Below are 24196 nucleotides of genomic sequence, written 5' to 3' on the forward strand. Positions count from 1 at the left end.
ATGAAAAATAGTAACATCCGTAGCTGGGACTTTGGCATTGATTTGTACTAGCTAGAGGGTTCCCATTCAAAATATTCAATGAGAGGTCTTTTATTTCTGCTTCCCCCTTTATTCTCTTTTATCTTCTTTATCTTCTCAGCATTCTACAGGTAAAAAATTACCTTGAATCTGATCAGAAAATTGGAATGCATTGCCAGGTAATCCTGTCACCTAAACCAAAAAGTATTCCACAAAAAAAGGCTGCACAGGGGACTTCCATCTCCCTTAAAAGCCCTATCACAGCCAGGTTGATGTGTGGCATTTTTATCAATAAAAAAGATTAAAAAGAAAAAAAAAAAGAAGAAAGGCCAGGACAAGTATTACTTGGAGTGGAGCAATACAATATTGGGGTAACCAAGTTCTTTATAAGGTCTTCGTGCTCCCTCTGCCATGGTTTGCAGGAGGTGATACTGGGACAAACCAGGTTTTGCTAACAAACCAGTTGAGACGAAGCTGTTAGCTAATCTGTACTTAATAAAATATTGGTGCCTCTAAGATATTAACTATCTTTTCTTCATATATTATTAACTTGCCTATCATTATTGTCTCTGATACCAAAAAATGTTCCCAAAACATTGTTTGGTCAGCAGTCCTCTTTCATTTTTCGTTGTCTTGTATGTTACAGATTCATGTACTCATGTATTATGTTGGTGTATTCTTTGCACTCATCTCAGCATGGTTGCTGTTGAAAATGACTTACCATTTTTTAATTTACAGAGGCCCTATGAGAAAACCACTGGGTATATTCTTAACATATTTCTTGAGCTCAGTTCAAGAATGGTGTGTCAGTTTAAGATCACTTCTTTTACACTTTGTAACACAGACTTTGTACATGGTCAGACTTCGTTAGACCTACTCTGATGCTCCTCTTGCCATGTGGAAGGAGTTCTGATTTGCTGTGCTTTTCAACTTTCTTCTCTTTCACTGATACATAAACCTAAATAGTTAGTATGCAAATTAAAATAGTTAGCATGACAGTTATCGAAGTTTTGATGGTGTCATAGGGCTGGGGAACTTCAGCATGAGGACTGATAACATAAGAGGGTCTTTATTTTCTTGTCAGTTGGGAATTTGCCTGTGTTGTAAATACAGTTTCTTACGAACAGTATCTGAGAAAGCCCACACGAAGGGTGGCTAGACTTGCCTAAGGAAACAGCTTTACTCATATATTTATCCTGCAAAAAACTCAATTACTAGGGATATGTCTTCATTGCTCCCTAAGGAATAATAGAGGAAAAGAAAACAACTAAGCTGAGGGTAAAATATCTAAGCAAATAGTGAAAGAGAAAGGAAAAGAAACAGCTTTGAACACAGTGTCTCTTCTTATGGTTAGACTATTATGGTTTCTTTAGTTGGTGGGTTTTCTGAATTCAGCTATTCCCTGTTAGCTCACACTTCATTTATGTTTTCCTCTCTATTCAGCTCACTGAAATTGTTTATTTCTGTAGCTGAGTGTCCATGATGTTGTGTACTTGGGCCCTTCAAACTGAAAATACTTTCAGACTTCTTCCTGCAGCCGAAACAAAGGCTCTCGTCTGTGAGACATCTGGTTTCTAATCACTGTACCCACTATTGTGGGCTCCTTTGTTGTGTTTTACAGACCTGCACGGTCACATCTGCCTTTACAGACTTGCAGAATGTGCATTGTTCGCTCCAACAAAGCTATTTTGACATATATCCTGTTTCTATCACATATCTGGCATGATTCCTCAAATAACTTCTTCGTGCCCTCTGCCAGTTTTACACCAAATGCAGAAAGTGCTGAAGTATATCAAGATTATGAAGTTTATTCTTCTGGAATTGACTCACTCCTGCCTCTGTTGGTTTGGTCTTGCAGCTCAAAGATATTCTGCCTGTCTTCATTCTAATAAGAGCTGTGCTGGTGCTGCATGCTCAATGAAGAGCATGCAGATCACTGCTGTGAGAGCTCAGTTCAGCTTTATTGCTTTAGATGATAAAGGAACCGCCCATTCCATGTGTTGTGGAATAGTAATCTAGAAAATGGAGCTTGTGCTTAAAATTTCTGGATGTGATACTAATTCTTGATTACTGCCCTCCTCCTACTGCAAGCACTGTAGCTAACGTATAGCACTGATTTTTTACATAGGAAATGAGCAACGGGTGCATTTAATAAAAAGAAATTACATTTGCTGTCTAAGGTCAGCTTCATGCCATGACTGGTATGAAGTAACCCTGGAAAGTTCATTGACAGAGGAGGTTTTCCTTCTGATATGACTATGGTACATAGCAGCAAATCGGCATTTTTATTTGTATCATTTATTCTTGCTTTTGTTTCCTTTTGTAAATTAAAAGAAGGCACACACACACCCCCACACACCCACCCCCAATCTGCAAATAAAGCTGCCTCTGTATCACAAAGATGATAGCCCAGTGATCTTTGTCATTGGTTGTACCTCTTCACAACCCTTGTTGCTACCAGGATGTCAGCTAAGTTTGTCATATAACGATGGTCTGAATCAAGGAAAATTGTTGCGTGAAGATAAAAAGGACTGCAAGGAAGGAGGAAAGGGAAATGGTTCCCACAAGCTCTTATTTAATTCTTCTATTTAATTTTAAAACTATTTTTCTTAATATTAAAATAAGAAATGTCAACACTGACTATTTTTTCCTTTGGTCTAGTTAAGGAAAGGATCAAAAAGAGAATAGTTGGAAAATAAAATTAGGAATATTATTGAAAGTATAAAGAACTGGGATAAAATGGGAAATGCACATCCATCTGTAGTGTGGAAGTTACATATGTACACTGCATTGTTGTACTGTCCAGCCACCTTTTGGAGAGCTGGGGACTGTGGGGGGAACTGCAGGGGAGAGTCCACATGAAGAAAAAAGGAGACAAGGATGAGGTCTCATACCATGATAGTGTATTGCAGCGGTTGTCCCTGATCTGTGAGTCAGAAGTGACCCACTTTCATGAACTCTTTTGTATTATGAACAATTTGGAAGAAACAGTATTCTCATATCAAAATAGAATTCAAAACCTAAAGAAAATAAAAGCCACTGTTTGGATAGTAAGAAAACTTGCATCTTCTGGAGTTCAAACTGCTGTGAAGACCCAGGTCTATAAGCCCCAGCTTAAGAAATGGAGCAAAACTTCAATGAAAAGGTTGCAGTTGGGCTAAAAATGGTATTCTTCTGGTCCCTACGTGTCGCATGTCTGTTTGCCCTTCAAGTCCATTTTGGGTTGATGCTGCGGACTGTTGTGGGTGAGTGGAGTGCATGTGTGTACTGCTTGCTTCCCTGATGGGTCTGGTCCGTGTGCACGTGTAACATACCTCTGTCTATTGACTCTGTGCCCAGAGATCCAGTTTCTGGCAGCAAATGCCCTCTGCTAGAATGTTCATACCAAATACACATCAAATGCACAAAAAATTATCTTAAAAGTTAGAAGCATAGAAACTATTCAGTAGTACCTCATCCAGGAGAAGGAAGTATTAAAACATGGAAATTCATTATGGATTATATTGGAATGAGGAATGTTCTGAGTTGTGCAACGTGCTCTGCAGTGAAAAAGCATATTACAAGCAGAATGTGACTGATAGGACATAAACGATCATCAGTTTTGATGCTGTTTGGAGCTTTGCCAGTTACACTTTGGATGAAACATTTGATTCTGATGATGTTCTTATGCTGTATAAAAATATCCCCTATTACATGATAAAAACTGTCCATTGCTGTAGCTCATATTCCAAAAATGTGTCTCATGTTCCAATAATGACTTTAAATCCTCATGGGAATTCACCATTTCCTTTGGAACCTGGTGTTTCAGTAGTAATTCTCTCACATGTAATTACAAAATTATTCACCTGAAATATTTTTGTCTCTATGATACCAGAAATGCTACAAAAAAATTGCTTTTTCAGTGGGAAAAGGATATTAATCTTGTCATTAAAACAAAGCAAAAGAACAACAACAACATAAAAAAACAACACCAAAAAAACCCAAAACCCACCAAAACCCAAAAAACAAAAAGAGTGAGAGAAATGTTTCAATGCAATGAGCAGTGAGCAGGAAAAAAAGTCAGTGGTTGCTTCCCCCAAAACACTGAACTGGTGTGTCTGTTGCTGATGTATCCAAGCAGTGTGGCTCTAATCACATTCAGGCACCAAGTCACTGGTTTTGTACACAGACTTTTCACATTTCTGGGCTGTTTCTCACTTCATGGATTAACTGTACCCACTGCTGTATAATGCTGTGACTTAATGTAACGAGTAATTGTTCCTTTAAGCAAAATAGTTAAATGTCTGAAAGTATCATTGATATCTGATGTAGATAACATCTTTTATGTCCTTTGATTCACAGTGATGTTCTTCTGCTAGTATTTCTGGCATAGGCATCCTAACCTTTAAGGATTGGTTGCCCCTGTTTAGACAGCACATGCATGATTAATAATTCATGAATGAAAGAGTCTTTTTCTGTTTCATGTGATCTGTTGAGTACACACGCAAGTGCTTCAACTAATATTAATTCCCCAGAATAGGTAAAACACTCTTTGGATGTCTAACAAAGCCATTCCACCCCACACCCAATTTCCATATCCAGATATTTTGGAGGGATGTTGTTCCCTAAGGTAGTCTGCTGTGTTGCTGCCACTCTAGTTCTTGAAAATCTCTGTCAGGATGCTTTTTCTCTCTTGCTAAGGGTAACATCTGGCACCTTATCAACAACCAGCATGCAGCACTATTTTTCTTCCAATACAGTTGGCTATGTCTTTGCTTCCTCTCAACCTCACAGAAATTTCAGCTGTGGTATTTTTGTTATGAGCTTTATTTTATTTCTGGATTTGGTTTTTATATTGTTTTATTTTATTTCCTGGAGCATTTTAACAAGTTCTTAGGAGTTTTCCCTGCTTCGGCCATTGGCACAGCACAGCACTGGCCTGACAAGGTGTCCACAGTCCTTTCCTGTTCCAAGTATCTCGTGTTATATCACTGTGTGTAACTCCTGCCAGGAAAAAAGGGTCTCAAATTGATTTTTCATAGAAAAACATGGATCTATTTATTTGGTTTGCTACTACAAATATTCTTCCTCTAGGTTGTGACCGGGTGAATTCCAGGCCCATTGAGGCCAATGGAAACCTGGCACTTGGCTTCAATGGAACCAGGATTTCCACTCAGATTTTGGCCTGTTTGGAAAATTAGAACTGACAATGATTGTTGACAAAAACCCTGGGAAAACACAGCAATATGAAAAAAAACTAATAGCATGATTCAGTCACTTTTGCTACTATCATATAATGACTTTTTCAACACTGTGTGAAAGCAATTGAAACAACAGAGCCCTATGTTTTTGCTTGAGTTTTCTTTGAAATCATTACCTGTTGTTATTGATGTGATGATAGGATCAAGGAGTCCCAGCCACAGATAAGAAACTCAGTGTTGTATAAACAGAGAAAGAAAACACAGCCTCCTTCAGGCTTGCCAAACAAGTGCTTACCAAGAGATGAGGGAGCATGGGAAAACACTAAACACTATGATTACATGGATCGATACGTTAGGCTGCATATCAGCATCCTGGGAGCCTCTTCTCAGGTTTTTCTAGGTGTGATGGCAGAGGAGAGTGTTAGGAGGGCTTTTGAAGAATATCGAGGAGATCTGTGCTGGCACTGGCAGATACTTCTTTCAAAAGATGAAGAAAAGAGAAAGGTGTGTGGAACACCTAGAAAGCTGGTAGAGGAGGCTGGGGTTATGAGCTGCTGCCTTTGATAGCCCGGAGGAGAATGGATGTGAAGGGAGGGCAAGGCTGGGAAGGGCAGGGGAGCACCTGTGAAGCGGTCACAGCAGTACCAGCAGGACTGGTGAGACTGGATGGCCTTTCCTCAGAAGAGGTAGCTATCTCAGTTCACCTCTCCTTTCTGTTATTGCCCTCAGTGTGGCTTCTTAACACATCTGTCTGGTGTATCGATCATCCAAAATTCAGAGGCTCAAGTCAAACGAATGTCCATATCCAGACACTTTTCTCACACCATCAGCAAGTACTTTCAGAACTGAATGTAGCCCAGCTGGAAATAAGACGAGAACAGATTTTCTTGCGAGATTTCTCATGCAGACAGCTTTTGGCTGGGTTGGAGACGTTTTGAAAGAAGTAATTTTTCATGCTATTTCAGCATTTTTTCATCCAGTCAGAGCCAGGAAGTGCAGGGATAATAATTTTAAAAGAGAAAGAGACTGAAACCTAATTGCAAAGCTACAGTAACTGACAAAATAAAAACATGATAAGCAGATTTTTTTATTTGGAAAAAAGTAATGGGGGTTTCAGACAATCTGTGATATTAATGAAGACTCGAGCAGGCCACTCCTCTGCAGCCTGTGGCTCATCTTCATTTAACATACAGGGGTCCAAACCAGATCCCTGCCCCTAAATATTTTTAAACTTTGAGGCTGTTTGAAATCTCCATCTGCAGTATGCTTTTCATATAGTGAGAGTATACAGCTCACCTGAAGTGAAATCTAACGAAGGGTACACCAGAATTTGGAAGCACCTTAGAAGAGCAACACTGGGAAGTGCCTCCTTGGTGAAGCCAGGTCCCAGGGACCACCTGTACTCAGGTAGAGATGCTGCCCTCTGACACCCCGCATGTAGCCTGAGCTCTGCCTTTGTACCCACTGAGTGGAGCCTGTAGTTCAGCGTAGGTGTCTGAAACATGGATTTTGACATTGAGGCTTGTACCCCTCTCTGTTTGACTGTCACACGATAGATCTGTCTTTCTTTTTCATCTCGAGTTTGCTTTCTTCTCTTCTTGGATTGTGATACCACACTCCCCTGACTCTGCTCCTTCAGATTTCGATTTCCCACCTTACTTTTTCTAATCCCTTCCTATCTAAGCACTTTGGTCATGCAGACACTCTTTATTCGACCCTATATTTTTCTGAAAGTGGTGGGAAGAGGAGATAAATATTGTTCTTGTGTGTGAACTTGGGTAAGCATTATCGTATGTGTTCTTTAGACTGCTAAGCCATGTTTCCTGCTGGCTTTGTTACCCACAGGAGTATGTAACTTTCCTTCCTTTGTCCCATTCAAACTCTGAAATCAATTCAGAAAGCAGTTATAGGTTCACAATTCCTAAATTTTCCTCTTTCCTTCTTTTTCCTTACCTCACAAGCAGATTCTTTAACTTTATGAGAATAAACGCTCACCCTGGCTTATCCGTGCCATGACAGAGGTGCTCAATACACATCTTCAGTTTCCCAACATGAATACTCTTGTCCTTTTTGACCACGGCAGGTTAAGAGTAAAAAGTGATGCTTCTGTGCTTGTGCAGCAGGGTGCTTGACATTACCGTGGCTAGAATAGGACAAGAAACAGCTTTCCTGTCCCACAGCTTGGCTTGGAAATCATGGCCTTCATCCCAACTGCAATCAGTTGGAAATTTTTCCCCTTGGACTGTAGACTTGCTTTTTCACTATAACTACCTGGTAGCCAGGAAGATTTTTCAAACAAAAGTAATTTTGAACTGAAATTGGCACCTGTGTGAACTTTTTTTAAATACAAACAAAATATTTTGTTGCTCTGGAAACTTCTTTTTTAGCATTTTTCAAATTGTGACATTTATCTAAAGTGATTGTTTCCTGCAAAAAGAAAAACCTGTTTGTTTTTGACAAATGGGTGTTTTCGGACTGGGAAAGTTGTATCAAGAAATTCCCAAGTGGCTTCTCTACAGGCTTACCGATTTAGAATAGTGACACATTAGAGAGCTGTTTTAAAACCTTTAATTTAACAATTCAGTCAGTAGTGATACAAGTTTTACCTAAAGCCTGGTCCAAAAGTTAGTCAGCCACTCTTTGCATTTAGTGGACTTCACACCTGGAAAAATCAAAGCCAAAGACAAGAATTAGTAGCTATATGTGCCGTCTCTGTGGAGCTTGGTGAATTTTCTCAGTTTTTCAGATATTGAACCTGAAGCATGCCGAAGGCAAAGAGATTTGCTCAAGGGCATGCTTTGGGTCAGTAGTGAGATCCTGAACAGCAGCATCTTATCACTAGGCTTTGCCCTTCAGAGTATAGGACAGAAAATACACACCAGGACAGCAGTAACGATCTTGATATTCAAGGTTTTCACTCATTTGTGATTGCAATGGTGAGTGCAAGTTTAGGACGCGTTAAGTGCAAGTGGATTAATGAAGTCCTGTGCAATGCTTACTGCTGCTGCAGTTCGTGGGGGACCACGCACACTGGGCAGGAGAGCACAGCTTCAGAAGGAGCAGCACGGCCTCAGGGATCACCTGCTGCTCTGAAGGCATTTATGAAAGAACCGCTTTTTCCCATAGGCAATTCTGGCTGGCTGTGCCTAATGCTGACAACAGCTTCAGAGTCTCAACCCAGCCCCAGAGTCTCTCTCTGAGTAGCTTAAGCCTTTAAGGCACGCTTCTTGTTACTATAATTTCTTTTCAATGGAGAATTAGCAGTTAAAACCCCAGCAACCCAATAGCTGTAACACAAACTATAGACTGTTACACTCCCTCTGTGGGGTCACATCCTGAGCAGTTGTTCCAGCAAAACATATTTCATGGTCTGTAATTCATCTAGACAAGGCTTTTGAAATTAGATTGGCTCTTACCAAATTTAGTTTGTTATCCTAGTCTTTCCTCAAAGGATGAAATGCATGTGCCTGCACCATCAGCCTCGCTTAAATTTGCCTTGCAGATCATATATTTGGTAGCTGGGAAAAAATAAATGTAATTGCACTTTTTTCAAAATGTTGGCCAGGCCCTTTCTGGCAAAGACATAAAAAGTGTGCAGTCAATTCAAAGTTATAAAGACACCGAACCTTTTCAATGCATGGGTTAAAATTACGGGTGTCCTCTTTCCCTGCTAGAGCTCCTGATGTCTCAAGCCATCAGTTGTCAGTTGCTACTGTACTTTTCTGTCAGAACCTGAACTTGTAACTTCCTTGGACAATTTAAAAGTTACGTTTTCTGGAACAGTTCTGGGACATCTTTAATTCCTCCCGTACTCCATCTTCTTACACTGTTCGTGCTCCATTAGACCAGCGAGCCACAAATTTCCCAATATGTATTTCATTATTCTGAGCAATATATCTATGTCTTCTTTATCAGGGGCAGAACTCAACTGAAGCATCCCTTGATGTGTTGCCTTTTTTTTCCCATAGAGGCTTTTCCCCCTTACACACGTTTTTCTTGTTATCATCAATCTAATTGTAGCACAGCATACAGCACCTCTGTTGTTTTTTCCAAAGTTTTTCCAAAGCTCTAACCATGTTCTTCCACTGGATTCCCATAGTCAGAAAATGCCGCCTCTGTTGAACTTAATCCCTATTGTAGATTTAGGGAGTCTAAACCCTTGCCTGTTCTGATGTAACTCTTGTGTCCTGAAATTAACCCAAAAGCATTTTGAGGAAACACTGTCATATCATGTGCTGCACCTGCCCAGACTTGTTGGGCATGGTCACGGTAACCATTGGTGGGCACAATGTCATGAGTTACAGGGGCCACCTCTTGCTGGGTTCTGTCTTAAACTGCCCTTCTGCCTTTTACCCCCAGTCTTTTGTCATCTATTGGCTTTCTCAGGTAGATCTATGGAGTTCCCTTACTTTGGGTACATCTGAGCACATTGTCAAGGTCTGTTTGTGAGTCCTCCAGTGTTCTGCCTCTGAGTGCTTCGCTCCAGGCATGAATGAGTCTCTCACACAGCATCCAGATTTTCCCTTCCCAAACACTGTAAGGCTCTGTAGCCCGGCTTCAGTTACAGACAGGCATTATTTTTTTTTTTTTTGTTCTATTTGTATTCTCCGTTCAAGAACTGCCATCTCTCACATTTCATTTGTCCCCTGGAGTATAGCAGGCTTCATATTTTTGTAATGTGATTTCATTTTTTCTTCTTTCTGTCTGGATTAATTAAAGACTGTAAAAATCTACCAACTGCTTCAGAACCCACTGTTGTTAGAAACAAGAAGATATTCTTATTAATGTTTTTTCCTCTCAGACTCAAACAAGTTTTTATACTTTTTCCAGCTCAGCGTAATCTCAGAGAGATTCAGCTCCAGTGGAGCTTCTGGCTGTGCCATTTTGCCAGCAGCAAATTGTCTTACCTCTTTCTTACCTATAGCACTGGAAGCTCAGTGAACACTGGGTGCTTTAAATTAAGAAGCCCATTCTTCTGTGCCTGGTTCCATCTGTCCATAACAGGAGTTTGACAGAAGCCTAAATAAACCCTCTGGAAGACTCAAAGCATAAAGGCAAAAGCCTCAGTAGTAAAAAGAAATGATTTAAGCGCCACTCACTGAAGGCATGGAAATCAGTCTAGCTGATGAGGGTACCTGTGGAGTAAAAGAAATGTGGAGATGTCACCAAAAAAAAGCTCACAGGTGAGCCAGGAAGCTGTGTGGTTAGCTAGGATGTATGGTATCTCAGTTACGGATGAGGCACACTTCGGGATAACGAATTTAACGTCATTGGGAAACTATGTACATGATCATCACAGAGTGGAGGTGGGTGTTACCTAGCCCAGTTTATTGCCTGTTTCACTCCCATGGCTGCTTCCTGCTTGTGCAGGGAACACTGTAAGAAGCATCCTTAGGTGTATGTCGGTTTTAAAAATTCCTGCAGAATTAACCCATGAAAGAACAGGAAGGACTGACTTGTTACAGTCTGTGGGCAGTCTGGTATTTAGGTAGTGCAGCACTGCGTTGCCATCTTTGCATCTTGGGACTGGGCTACCTCTTTGATCCAATCCACAAAACCCCCACCCTGTAAATTGTGTATCCTGCATAGTCCTTAGCACTGAGGAGAAGGAAGGGATTTTCTTTGCCCCTTTCCCATCTTCATACTTCAGACTTGGCCAGCTGTGGCCAGGAGCAGAGCGTGAAAGTGGGAAGTGGAGAAAGGCAGATGGGTATGAGAGGGCAAAAAATGCCACGACTCAGCGCACTGTGTGTAAAAGGGAGGTCTAACACCTCTAAAGGGGATAACTCTTTTGAACTACCTCTGGGGTAAGAGCAGCAACATGCTAGCTATCAGATAAGAGATGGAACAGTCAGATATCTGCTCCTGCACCAGCATCAGCCTCCAAGCAGTCACATGAAATCTCCAACTGGAATTTTTGCACATTGGCCCAGAAGAAACTGAAGATGGTGTGCACAAGCTCTGTTGATTACCGCAGTTTAAAAAGCCATGGCTGCAAGCAAAACCTGCTAACAGGCTCTCACATTCATAGTCTCCCCCGTCTGGAAGGACAAGAGATTGTGAGGATAGTGGCTTAGCGAAGCAGCTTTAGAGTTACTCTTTATGTATGACATGTCATACAGTTGTTCTTTTTTTTTCCACATACATACACTTTGACATTGACTTCATTGTCATGTGCATAATTACATACCTGTCTTGCAGGCATCTTATCCTAATTTCTAGTATAAGAAATTCTAGTACAAGAATATGCCTAATTTCTATTACCAAAGCAGCTCTGGGACTTAGTCCAATACACATCACAGTGTAACAGGCAATCATATCTTTAATTTTATTTCCTAATCAGCATAAAGCTCTATTTCCCTCCCAGTACGGAAAAAGCGAATTGCCACACAAAGCCTTCTCTTACTTATTTAGTCCATGCATATTGCAAAACTCCCTCCAATTAGGCCTCCTGGGGCAGATATTTTTCTTCAATTTGCATTGCTGTGTTGCTAAAAGCCTGGTGTAGTGAACAATACAGCAGGGATACGATTCATGAGATTCAGAGCTGCCCGCTGTCTCTCTGCATTTCATGCCGACCCAGTTCTGGAGAGGGATAGAGTGTGACAAATAGAAAAGCCAGATCTGAAAGAAATGGTGACTGACAAAAACCCCAAGAATGAACATTTTGGGAAAACTATTCATTCATAAAAGTGTAAATGCTCTAGGACTTATTCCTTGGTTTATGTAACAATTTCTACACCATCTGTTAAGTGGTTTCTAATTTGCCAATAAAAATCAGCAGACAGAATAAGTTAACTGCCTGCATGACTCTGAAATATGGGGCAGCTTTGGAGCACGAGTGAGAAACAGCCGTAGGTTTCTGCAGGACATTATGTTTACGGTGCCACCAGCCTTCCTAACCTGCAGAGCAAAAAATGAAGTTTCAATCAAGTTAATGTAGAAAAGGCATTACTAAAAGCCTGCTTATTTGTTTATTTTGTTACTGAACTTTGTTCCTGCTTCTCTTTTAATGTGTTGATTTGATCTGTGTTTTGGTGGAAGATGCACTGTACGTGCTTTTCTGACTATTGGCACCTCACAGGCGCTCCAGCTAATGCATAGCAATCATCCGAATGGGAATCTTAAGACTGAGAGCAGAGTGCCGTGGGGCACAGGACGAAGCTTTCCCCCCAGGTTGATGAAAGGCCCACCCTCGGCTCCTGCTGGAACGCTGTAACTCTCTTGGAAAGGGGAGCGGACAAGATCAAAGGCAAAATACTGCCAAAGAACAAAACTTAACACAGATTCCTCACCCTGCCTAATTATCACATCACACTGTGAGTCAACATGTGAGGCTGCTGGTGCCAGCTGTGAAAAAGGCAATTAATAACTTTAAACCGAGCCCAGCTTCAGGCTTAGGATGAGAAGCTGTGAAGAGCTATGTACAGGTAATGGGCCTGCTCTTTTCATCCCCTGATGTGGCGCACTGCTTGTTTCGTGGTGATGTAGTAGGGGTGGTGGAAAAAGCCTTTGAGAGACTTTGCAAAACATGGTGAAGTCTGGATAGATTTTGAACGGGCTCTGTTGATCCTAAAAAGGTAGTGATGGCATTTGAAGAGGACAAGGCAAGTGCTGCTCACATCATCCCGGCTGGAGCGCTGCACTGCAAGCGCTGCGAGGGGAGCAGCAGGTTTGTGTTCTGCTGTCCTGAGGTTGAGGTGAACTTTCCAAAGAGGAGAGGGCTCTCTACCAACCATCCCCAAAGGATGCCAGTTGTTTGCAACCAGTCTGATGCTGGTGTTCATCTGGGTTCAAAATCCTAGTTCTGAGCCTGTGCCGGGGTTGTGTCCGCCAAAAGAGGGAACTGTCTTGGCACTGAATGACTCACCCTGACTCAAAGAGGAAGGCTGTGGCTGAGTGAAGGGTAGGAATCAGGTGTCTTCACTTCGGTGCCTGTCCTTGAAATGTGAGTTCTTTATTTCTGCTTTTTAGCATGTGAATAACCTGCTCCACATACCTTGTAATAATACCTTCGCACACCACACACCAAGCATTTGCCATCAATGGCAGCCCTGGCAGCCAGAAAAGTGTTCCCCAATACCTGATGTGTGGTTTATGGAAAGAAGGATTTCATGACCAATTTTACTACGCATTAAGGGCAAAAAAACGCTCAAGTGTGTTTTATATATACATCTAGAAGAAATCCCTGGTATTTCTGAAGTTGTTTCTAAGCCACCTTGTTTCAATTTGAGATTTTGCTATAAAATAAACCTTCTTAAAAGCTGCATGTCGTTATGTTTTGACTTAAAATTAAAGGAACATTGTAACTCCTTTTATTTTGCTAATATTCCAAAAATAAACATTTTTACTTATAAAGCTTTTAGGAAAATTCATTCCTGTTTACAGTCCCAGCACATGCACCATGCTGGTTCCAATTCTGTCAGCCAAGCAGCTGTCCTGCCATTAACGCTCTTTAGCAGCTGTGTTCTTTCTGCTACCTGGGGACCTGTTAAAAAGCGTTTACAGAGTTTCGTGCAGACAGGTGTCCCTGCAAAGGCAATGCCGCCTGCAAAGGAATGTAATAAGAGTGACCTCTCTTCCAGCATCCTCGGATATTTTAGATATTTTATTTCAGCAATAAAAGAGAAAAGAAAATTATTAAGGTGTTTTACCCACCTACCGCTCAGGTAATTTAAACAAGGAAGTTGTAGAAGTTGTACCTTTTCAAAAGTGTCCACTGGCATGGAAAGTCTGTCTGCCTCGCTTTGTTTCTACAGCGCTTCTGAAAATGAACTAGAAAGGTGCTAATGAATAAATTAATGCAGCATAGATATTGTATGGCCCTGGCAGCTGCCTTCTTGTGCAGCCTAGCACAAGTGAGGTGTCTTCTTTCACACTCGGGTGTTTTGAGGACAGGCACCACAGAACAGTCACACCCAGGCTGGGAGACATAAACTGTCCTTTTGTTTGGCAAAGGAGTGCATCTAATTCTCTGTCCTATCATAACACCAAAATATTTTTGACTTATGTTAAAATAAATTCAGTGTCAGAACTGGACATGACTGTGGTCTTGAGAGAAATAACTTGGGTTAATTCTCAGCAGGAACTGTGAACTAAATGTCACCATTCATAAATGTATTGGTCAGGCCAGGTCACCAAATTTTCAAATTTGCAGGATTTCCAGAAGCAGCATAAAAAGAAGCTAACAGCCAATGTTTTCATTCATCAACCATCAAAGTTAGGCACCTCAGCAAAAGTCATCCGAGGTACAGGCAATGCAGAAATGAGCTTGTTTCCCTACAGTCAGTGTGGCTGGCTCCTGTGCTCTCGGCAAGTTCTCCCTTTGATACTGGGAAATGGAGCTGTGGTTGTTTTGCTTGTTGCTTAATATTACTGTAAATCTTTAAGAGACCATTGAAGTCCTCAAGGGTTCCTTGAGAGCCTGATGGACATAACTAAATCTGTGTTGCAGTGCCTCTGTGATGCTCAAGTGCATCATGACTTGTACACGTTGTGGGTGATGGGTGCCATTGTGAGTGGCCTGGCAGCAGCTGCTGGGTACAAGCAAACTGGCAAAAAGCCTTCCAGTCAGGTTTGCCTACCTGCAGCTGAGCTAAGAATGTTTTGTTATGTCTGAAATAAACAGTCTCCGAGGGAAGGTTTTGGCCCATATGTGGTCTAAGTGCCTCGTGGAAGTCGTTAGGCTAGGCAGGGATCTCTCACAAATCGGAGGGTGACCCATTGTACCTGCTGAGAGGTAGGACATGTACACATTGCCAGAGCCTTTCCGTAGAGGTGGACATGGGGCGTATTGGTGCCAAGTATGGACCATCCAGCATCTGGGTGAGTCCCCAGCCTGCTGGAGTAGCTGCCTCAGACCCCAGGTGCGGTGCAGCTGCGTGAGGAAGTCTTGTCCGTGGGCCCAGAAGCCCTGCTTTGTAGACCACTTGTGTGAGACATGAGGACCTTTGATCCAGGCCTCTCTTCTGCACCTGCGAGAGGTTAGATCTAGACAAACATACCTGACATTGCTGAAAAAAAGTCCCTGGTTTCTGGACTGTTAGGTAAGGGAGCAGTAGATGTGGTTTAGTCTGGCTAGTCCCCCTCACATTTTCAACTTCAATTATTTGAAAAAAATCATAAGTAACTATATATCTAATTCTCTAGCCCTCTCTGCTGGAAAAAAAGAAATCAGAGGAGGACAACTTTGGCAGTCACCCAGGCATGGGAAATGTCTTCTCATCTGTGTAAGACCATAGGACCACAGAGATGTTTGTTGAGAGCAGCCTCCAGACCTCCACTCAGACCTCACCACCAAAATCCTAAGCTTTATGTCATGGTTTAAGAAGGTAGTTTTGTACTTGTGCTGTATAATTTCTTCACATCTAGTTGTCTGCCTGACAATAAGACACCGCTGAGGAGTTGCTCTTTGCTTGTCAGAGCCTGTCCTGTTTCCATCGGCTTTACAATTTTTCTGGCTAGCTACGGTTGGATCCTCTTTTTATGCAGCTCCCTAGCATATCTGCAGTTGGCACATGGCAATGCCAAGCTGCTCTTTGCAGATGGTGGCTACAACAAAAGGAACACAGAAATTCAGGGAGAAAGGCAAAACCCATCAGTTCACTTGCTTACTGAGGCATCTGCAACTGGAAAAGGACACACACTGGCATAGCATGATACCACTTGGACCAGCTTCTTCATTTTCAACTTTACTTTCAGGGTTAAAAATTTTCAATTGAAGAAAAATAAACAAAACTGGCCAGCATTGCTCTCACAGACATGACCAAAGGGGTTTAACCAGCAAAGGAAACAAGGCTGAGAGATTATCTCAAACTTCTTCCCTATTAAAACAATTCATTTCATATATTGCCACAATGCAGCAACTTTATCTGAACTTCCTTTCAACCTCTAGAAACATGTCCTTAAAATAAACGCTCTGAATTAATATTTGAAAAATATACTCTCTCTGTGACATCGGGGAACATTTTTTGAATAGTAGTAGTAGTAGATCTTGCTTTGAAACAAAGCATTGCATTATTGGATGAAAGAGAACTTAGTTGGAAGATATGCCTAGTGTGTAAACCAGCTGTAACCTTAATGTCATTTTTTCTGTCTTCTAGTGAGCTTTGTTGCATGAAACTGAGGTTTGGATCTAACAGTTGTTATGAGCCAAAGACTCCATTGAAATAGCTTGAAAAAATCTGTGTGATAAGATGGATAAGAAAAACTATATTGTTTTACCCGTGATATACTGAAGTGAATCGTAAAATCTTCTGTTAGGGGATATCCCTTTTTCATCCTCAGTCCCATTCTTTGGAACACGCAATGTGTTTTCAGAAAGTGAGGGGAAAAGGATGAATTGAGAGTCAAAGTGCCTGTTTTAGGTACCCACTCCAAGGAGTGACAAAAACCGGTGCTGTCATTCAGCAAGGGGACATTGTGTTGTTACCACTGAGGCTGTCTGGGAGGGCTCTGTGTAAGAAGTTATAGAAGAGGAAGTTTCAGATATGCATGACCTCAAAATGAATGAAGAAAAAGAGGATTGTGTATTTAGCCATTTTATTGCTTTAGCTTTTAAAGCTCGTAAGTTTGGATTCTGCTTTGATTCCTATTACTGTAATGTGAGAGCATGAGTATACCTGCTGTGTTAACCAGAGAAAACTGTTCTGGGGAAGCAGCATGTACAACAGAAAACTTAAGATCGTGATTGAGGGAAAGACTATCAGGATCCCAGCCTTTCCTGTGGCTTTTGCTCTCCATCTCACAGCTTGCTGCCTCAGCCTGGCTTCCCTCCCTTCCAAAACTGTTGCAGTGCGCTCCAGGCGGATTTGACTGCATTGGGGCATTTATAGATTTTTAACATTGTTTCCTCAAGATCCGTAGTCCAATTTCTTGCACCGTAAACGGATATCAACTTATCAGTGCGGATGAGAAAGCACTATGGTGCGTTTCAAGTTGGGGAAGGGTGGAACACCTCCGCCTCTTACCCCAGCCATGCAGGCGGGCTGTGCTTCTGCGAGGGCACCGGCATTTCCAACTGGTGAGGGTCTTTGTGTGCCCTCGCTTGGCACGCCGTCGGGCAACTAGATGCCAGGAAGGAGAATAAGAGCTGCTGCTTTAAAAAGACCTTCAGGAGGTCTCACCCCAAAGGCTCAAAACAGCAAGGAATGACCCTCAGCGCGTGAAAGCCATCCCCGTACAGGGATGCACGGGCAAGCTCAGCCAAGCCCAGTGCTCACAACAAGCTCAGCTTATTTTGAAACGAGGGCTGGGTCAGCGGGGAGACCCCTCGCCTCCCGCCCCGCTCCCCCTTCTCTTCCTGTGTGTTCCTGTTCCCCGGAGGGGATTTTATTTTTTTCCTTTCCCTGGCAACAGCTCCTTGGTTTTACTCTGCCAACAGCAGCAGGCAGCAAATGCTTCACACACCTTGAAACAATTTCTTTTGCAGGCCACACTGTGGAACGAATCTGAGCAGCTGAGGTGCTGCTGTCAGTGTGGAGGAGCTGGGTTTCTGCGCGCTGCGGGGCCACGAATCTGCCTAAATCCCACTGACCTCAGCAGGAGATGGTTAGATGTATATTTAGGATTTGGGGGAAAGCAGTGAAAGAACCGGGAGAGAATGGAGTCCTAAGGAGTGGGGATTTGGTGCTGAATTCTGAACTCCTGTGTTTTTCTAAGTAAAAAAAAAAAAAGAAATCACTTAGAACACTGAGGTGAAAATTGGACACGTCCAGGTTTAGGAGGAATATCTTGTGCCCCAGGAATGCCAGGTGTCCAGAGGACTGATTAGATCCCCAGAGGCAGTTAGAGGAGCCCAGATGGTGGTTCTGGGTTTCCACCCCTCACTCCAAGGACAGTTCAGCTGCTGACCGCAGTCTGGACCAATTGCGAGACCCTGCAGTGATTTCCTGTGCAGTGAAGTTTGCATTTGGGTCTGGACAAACATGAATGATGGGAACTGAAAAACAAGTTGAAAGAAATCATGTTTTGTTGCCTGTGTTATTACATAGGGCTTTGGCATGCTGGTTGCTTTTGGTGAGAGAGGAAGAGGCAGCTGCCAACACGATGGAAAAAGATCCTACAAATAACAGGACAACCTACAGGGCACAACACCTTGAATTGAAATGTGAAGATTTAAATCTAGAGTACTTGAGTATAAGCTATGTAGCACAAGGTAGAGGTATCTTAATTTTGAACAGCCATCTAAATGTCTTCCATCCAATATTTAAGTGCTGTCAAGACGTTTGTCTCGAAGTCCCTGTGGAAGGAAATGCTGCATTTATGCAACGCTACAGCCTTGCCTTGCAGATGCATTGAAACCGTGCTGTTCCTGCGCTGTCACAGAGCTGCCTTTTCTGTGTCCCCCTTCTCACTGATCTCCTCACCTGCACGTCCGCCCGCCCGCCAGGCATTCCCCCCTGGAAGATGACGGTAGCTTCATGCTTGCACTTACCTGGAGAAGCTCATTCTAATTTTCTGCTTATCTGCCAGAGGAGTGTGATCAGACACGCTGTTTGAAAGGTGCATTGGGGTTTCTAAGCCTCATGAAACAAAGCAGAGGTTAACCCAGGCAACCATCAGGCTGCAGTTGAAAATTGGCCTGCCTTCAGAGGATAAAAGAGCGGTGGGAAGGTCTCTTTAGGCAAACACAGCTATCTAGTGAATTGCTGCAAAACCTTGATCTTCAAGACAGAAAGAAGGAGCTTTCTGAACTTGGAGAAGGTTGGTAAACTGGAGGTTGACAGTGAAAGGTTGGTGCCCCCCCACATAGAGTGGATGGGGACTGTGTTGCATGGATGTGTTCCAGTTGGAGGAGAGCTTTGCTATGAGTGGATGCTCTCGGGTCAGGTGAAGACAGAGGGATTCTTGCAAACCAGATAGGTAAGTCAGCTCCTCAGAGCTGGATTTCAAATGAAACCTGGACCCGTTCATTATTCCAGGGTGGAACCAGGAATTTCCATGGCTTTGATCAAAATCCTACAAAAGTAATGGTTGTGGAGTAGGCTTGCTTTGAAGTTCTGAATATGAATTTTGAGAGAATCCAAAATGCAAACTGGAATAGAATGAAATTTGTTTCAATAAAAACATTTTGTGAAAAAATAAATAAAAAAACAAACTGTGGACTCTCATGGAAAGGAAAGTGGTTTTAAAATATTGTTTCAAACTTGATGGAAAATGTACATCATGTTTCAAATAATCTTCCTGTTGAAAAGATGTAAGGCTCTTAAAATGAGGAATGATGATGTTTTCACTGAAAAGAAGATTGGCTTTTACCCACTACGCTTTCTCTGATTTATTTTTGTTAATAATTATTTTAACCTCAGCAGAAAGAATACAATATAAACTTTCTTGTGTACCTGATAACACAGTGGTGTGAGGAGCAAGGTTAATAATTTTCTCCCTATTTTCCAACTTAAAGAAATCTTGAAAAAGATTAATAAGCTTCCATTTATTCCCTGAACCTTTCTTTGGGAAAATCTTTTAACCTTTCAAACATTTTTTCTTCTGTAAAAATTCTTATGAGGAAAAATTCTAACTTGATGTTTATCTCTAGCACAAATGAAACATAAAATCACATTGTAGAAACACTGTTGTTCAGAGATGGCTGAGCTTAGCTTTGCTCTTCCTTCTAGGGAAACTGCTGTAACTGTGATTGTTGAGGAGGCAGGAGAAATGTTTTAATGGAACTCCAGATGTGGTCTGTGTCTCTCTGTGTGTGTATGTGTGTGTGTACACAAACATACATAGATATATATATAGGTACTATATACTAAATCAATGTGTGCGTGTATATATGTGGTACACAAACATACATATAAAAGTATTATATACTAAATATATGTGTGTGTGTATAAGTACATGTATATATATAAAGGACTTGGGGTTGTGTTTTCCAGATTACTGGGAACTCTTGTATCAAGACACCAGCGTTTGCATCATGTGAGAAGAATAGTTTACACACAGCTGAAGAACAGAGTCACTATTTAAATTGTAAAATATTCTGTTTCATGCCACTTTCATCTTGATGGACATTAATATAACTTTCTTTTGCCAAGATGAAGATAAACTGTTTGTCTTGCAGTCTCATTCCAAAATAGAAATGACTGTAAGTGCCTCACCCCTAAAAGGAACAGTATGTGATGAAACAGAATATGCCTGAACTTATATTTAATTTTGCTGACAAATGTCTTTTGAGTGACTGGCTGTTCCTCAGCTTCTTTTCCAGTCCTCTATTTTTGTGATATATATTTTTTTAAAAAACTGATCTTTCCACAAACTGGTGACACAATCTCAAGATTGGAATTGGTCAGAACACGTTTGATGAAATATATTTTAGCTAAAATATGCTGCTTCTTGGATGCCAAAAGATTTTGTAGAGGTGCTGGTGCTGATGAATAGGGAGTTTTCTGTATCCCAGGATGAGGTCTCTGGTTATGTCTAATCTGAAAGCCTGATTGAAAACTTTATCTCTAACTCAGAAATAGACGTTTCAACACAATTCCACACCCTTCCATTTGAAAAGTTTTTGTTTTAATTTCAAGACCATACGACAAAATTGGAAAACCTGCACATTTTTGGAATGGGTTTATTCCACTGTCACCCAGCCAGCTCTCATTGAGACCTTCTCTCCCACAAATGGCTGTGCCAGATTTCCAGAAAAGGCCATGCTTCAGCTGTAGTTTTTTTCCTCAGAAATCACCTGTCACTTAGACTGTAGCTTGAGCTTCAACGTACTTTTTCTTTTCCACTGAGACAGGCTACAGGCTGTCAGAGCAGACCACAAGCACGTGCACAGACGGAGCTGTGACTTGGCTGTTTGGCTCTGGGTTGCTGTTGCAGCCGTCCTTGCTGGTTTCGGCAGTGTGACCACTGTGGCCAGTTAAAAAACAACAACAACAACAAAAACCCAACAAAAGCAACCACCAAAAAAACAAATCAAAAAAGTTTATAAATGTTTGACTTCAAATTCCTGCACAAGGGTTACTTAATTGAAACCCACACCCGGTTGAACAAGGTTAGGCTGTGCCAAAGAAAGCCTCTGTGCCTGTTTCATTTGAAACCTATGGAGGCAAGGTAGATTGTTAAGTCTGCGGTCTGGAGAAATGTCTCTGATGTGGAGCTAAACATTTTTTGTTTTGAACTCTTGTTTTGTTAAATGAGTGCAATGTTAGTTGTACAGCCTGAATTTTAATGACCCATTTCTTGGTTTAAAGGGATGGAGTCACATTTTCAACCTTTGAGGCCGTGGTTGGAGATTAAGTAGATAAGCTAAAAGCCTGACCATCTCCCCTAATTAGGCTTTGGTTCTTGCAGTGTATGCTGAACATTATTGGTCATGTTTCCACTCACTGAATGCTCAGGCCATTTCCCAACATACTTTGAACTTAGAGTAAAACCTGAAATACCTTATTGGCAATGTTTTTTCTTTGGATTCCTTGAAAGTGCTAGATTTAATCTGGAGAAAAATACTTGTTAATTTTTTTATTTTTTTATTTTTTCAAATTAAGGCATTCTTTGAAATTGTGAATAGTTTTGAAAAGTGGCTCCTTGTTAGTCAAAACATTAATGGTAAATGCTATGTTCTTCTTTGCGAAGTACAATGAACAGCAGTAGGCACTTATATCAAAATTTTCTTCCATAGAGGACCTTGCATTGCCATTCTCAGAAATACATAAGGGGTGAATTCTCCAAGAGCTCATAACCTGCCAGCCGTACCAGGAATCAAATGCCTAAATGCTGCTTGAGGAGGTGGCCCTTGGAAAGTGAAGCACTGGTGTCTGACTGACAGGCTGTGGGAGGTGGGCTCCAGGTCCTTCAGACCACTTCTGAAAATGGGACCTGGGGTGACTGAAGTGCTGTAGGAAAATGGGCTGCAGACCCAAAGGTTCCTTCTCTAGACCTTTGGAAGGTGCATCTGTGGGGACGGTCTGTGCAAATGGTTTGACAGTGGTGGCTGTAAAACTGAGCCTGGCAGGTTGCATGGTTTTTACCTAGTTCAAATCACCAAACACACATGCTCTGCAGCTGGTGGGCAGAAACCAGAAAGGAGTTTATAGGGGGTGTCACCAAGATGACTGCAGTCCATTATGGGGAAAACATCCAGCTCCACCTTCTCAAAGCAGGAATTTATCATGGTGCCTAGCTGTTACGGTGGGTGGTCTCTGTACTAATACTATGATGTAGCTGTTAGAAAGGTATTCCCATCCCTCATAATTTTGTAGTGTTTACTTACCCTTGCTGTGACACTGCTATTGACTCTGCAGTTGTAATTATAACTAATAATTCAGTATTCCTGGTGATATATGGCAACAAATTGACCAATGATTACATAGGAAACTGTATTGTGGCAGTCACTGGGAACTGCCTAGCATCAGACAACTTTAATTAGAGATGACTAATACCTTATCCTGCCTTCAGGGTGGAGGGGATGCTGAGTGCTAAATGCTAACATTTTTATTAATTTACATGATCTTGGGAGATGGCAGTTTGCTAATTGTTCAAATAAAGGGATGTCCTTTTGCAAAAAAGACTGTTTTTTGGGGAACGGAGGAACACCATGTCAGTTGCTGTTAGCTCAGCTGAAATCACCAGCATCCTGGGTTGCCAACATCAGTTAGTTCTGTAAGGAGAAGTGCCTTCAGAAGTGCCTGGCTCCTCCACAGGCACTAGGTTGAAATCTCTTCTTCCTGTATTCAGAAAATATTTTAAAATTCAAAATATGTTTGTAGCAATTACAGTCAGTTACCCAAAGAAAATCTGTGTACCTGAACAGGAGAAGAAAGCTACCCCTTTCCACTTTGGCCTCTGCAAGAATAATGTTTCTACTTTGGTGAAATGTGTGGCATGTACACTGTTGGTTTTTTTTCCATGTAATAGTGAGATGCAATGTGAGAAGCTCTTGGGATTCATAAGCTACTTGTAAGGGAACTGTAAACTACCAGCTAGGAAAAGATGGTCCATATATTCTGTGCACAACCTCAAAACATATCTTCACTTACTTTTGAAAATTTGTAATTGTCCACAAGGAAATCACAGTTTGCGAAAAGCATCGTAGCAGAGATGAAGATACCTACCTGCCTGTTGTGTGGAGGGCGGCCATTCAAGGTATTGCTGCGCTTTCCTCCACAGCACCCCTAATACAGGCACCACCATCGTCCCTTTCTTCCATTTAAACTGCTTTCCCATATGCAGCTCTTACTGTGAACCAGCCCCTGTGCGGTGGCTTCAGAGCAGTGGAAGAAATGCATTCAATTCCATACACAAACATAACCATGAAAGTTAAAATGGGTTCAGCTTCTCCCATACCTTTCTTATCTTGCTTGTTTTCTAAGCTTTGGAACCAGAGCCTTGTTTAAACATAAGTTAGCATAACACCCTAACTTTAAATACGGACCTGTAGGCAGCAGTATAACATAAGTGTTAATACAATAACTTTGACTGCAGACCTTAGCTGAACCCTAGAGCCGTAGTCATTCTGCAGTACAAATACAGTCATTCAGGGGTGATCCTTTGCTTGGATAAAATGCTTCCATTCAAAAGTAATGACAGTGTTTAAATTAATTAAGTTATAACTGAAGTTTTTCCATGATGCTATCTTAAAATAATAACCTAGCAGTTGTACCCACAGCCTAATCAAAATCAGGCTTTGTGGTTTTAGGTGATATACAAACGCTTCTGTAGACCTGAGTTTAAAAAAGTGGAGCATTTCTGAGGGAATTAAGAACCTCAAACTCACCTTCTAAAGTAATTTTGCTACTTAGGACCAGCTTTTTCAAATTGTTGATGCATTGCTCCTTTCAAGAGTAGCAAAGGGTAAATGATAAAAAGAGAGCTGCAAATTATAGGTACTGATTTTGGTAACCCAGGCACACAGCTGCTCACACCTATGTACTTTTAAAAACCTGAGCTTAGATACCTCCCTCCCTTTTAAAAATGGGAATTAACATCACAAAGCCTGAGCATGAACTGAGCAATGTGAGCCAGAATAGCTTTAGAAAACAATTTTCAAAGGTATA

This window comes from Falco peregrinus, chromosome 3 (genome assembly GCF_023634155.1).
Source record: "Falco peregrinus isolate bFalPer1 chromosome 3, bFalPer1.pri, whole genome shotgun sequence".
NCBI lineage: Eukaryota > Metazoa > Chordata > Aves > Falconiformes > Falconidae > Falco > Falco peregrinus.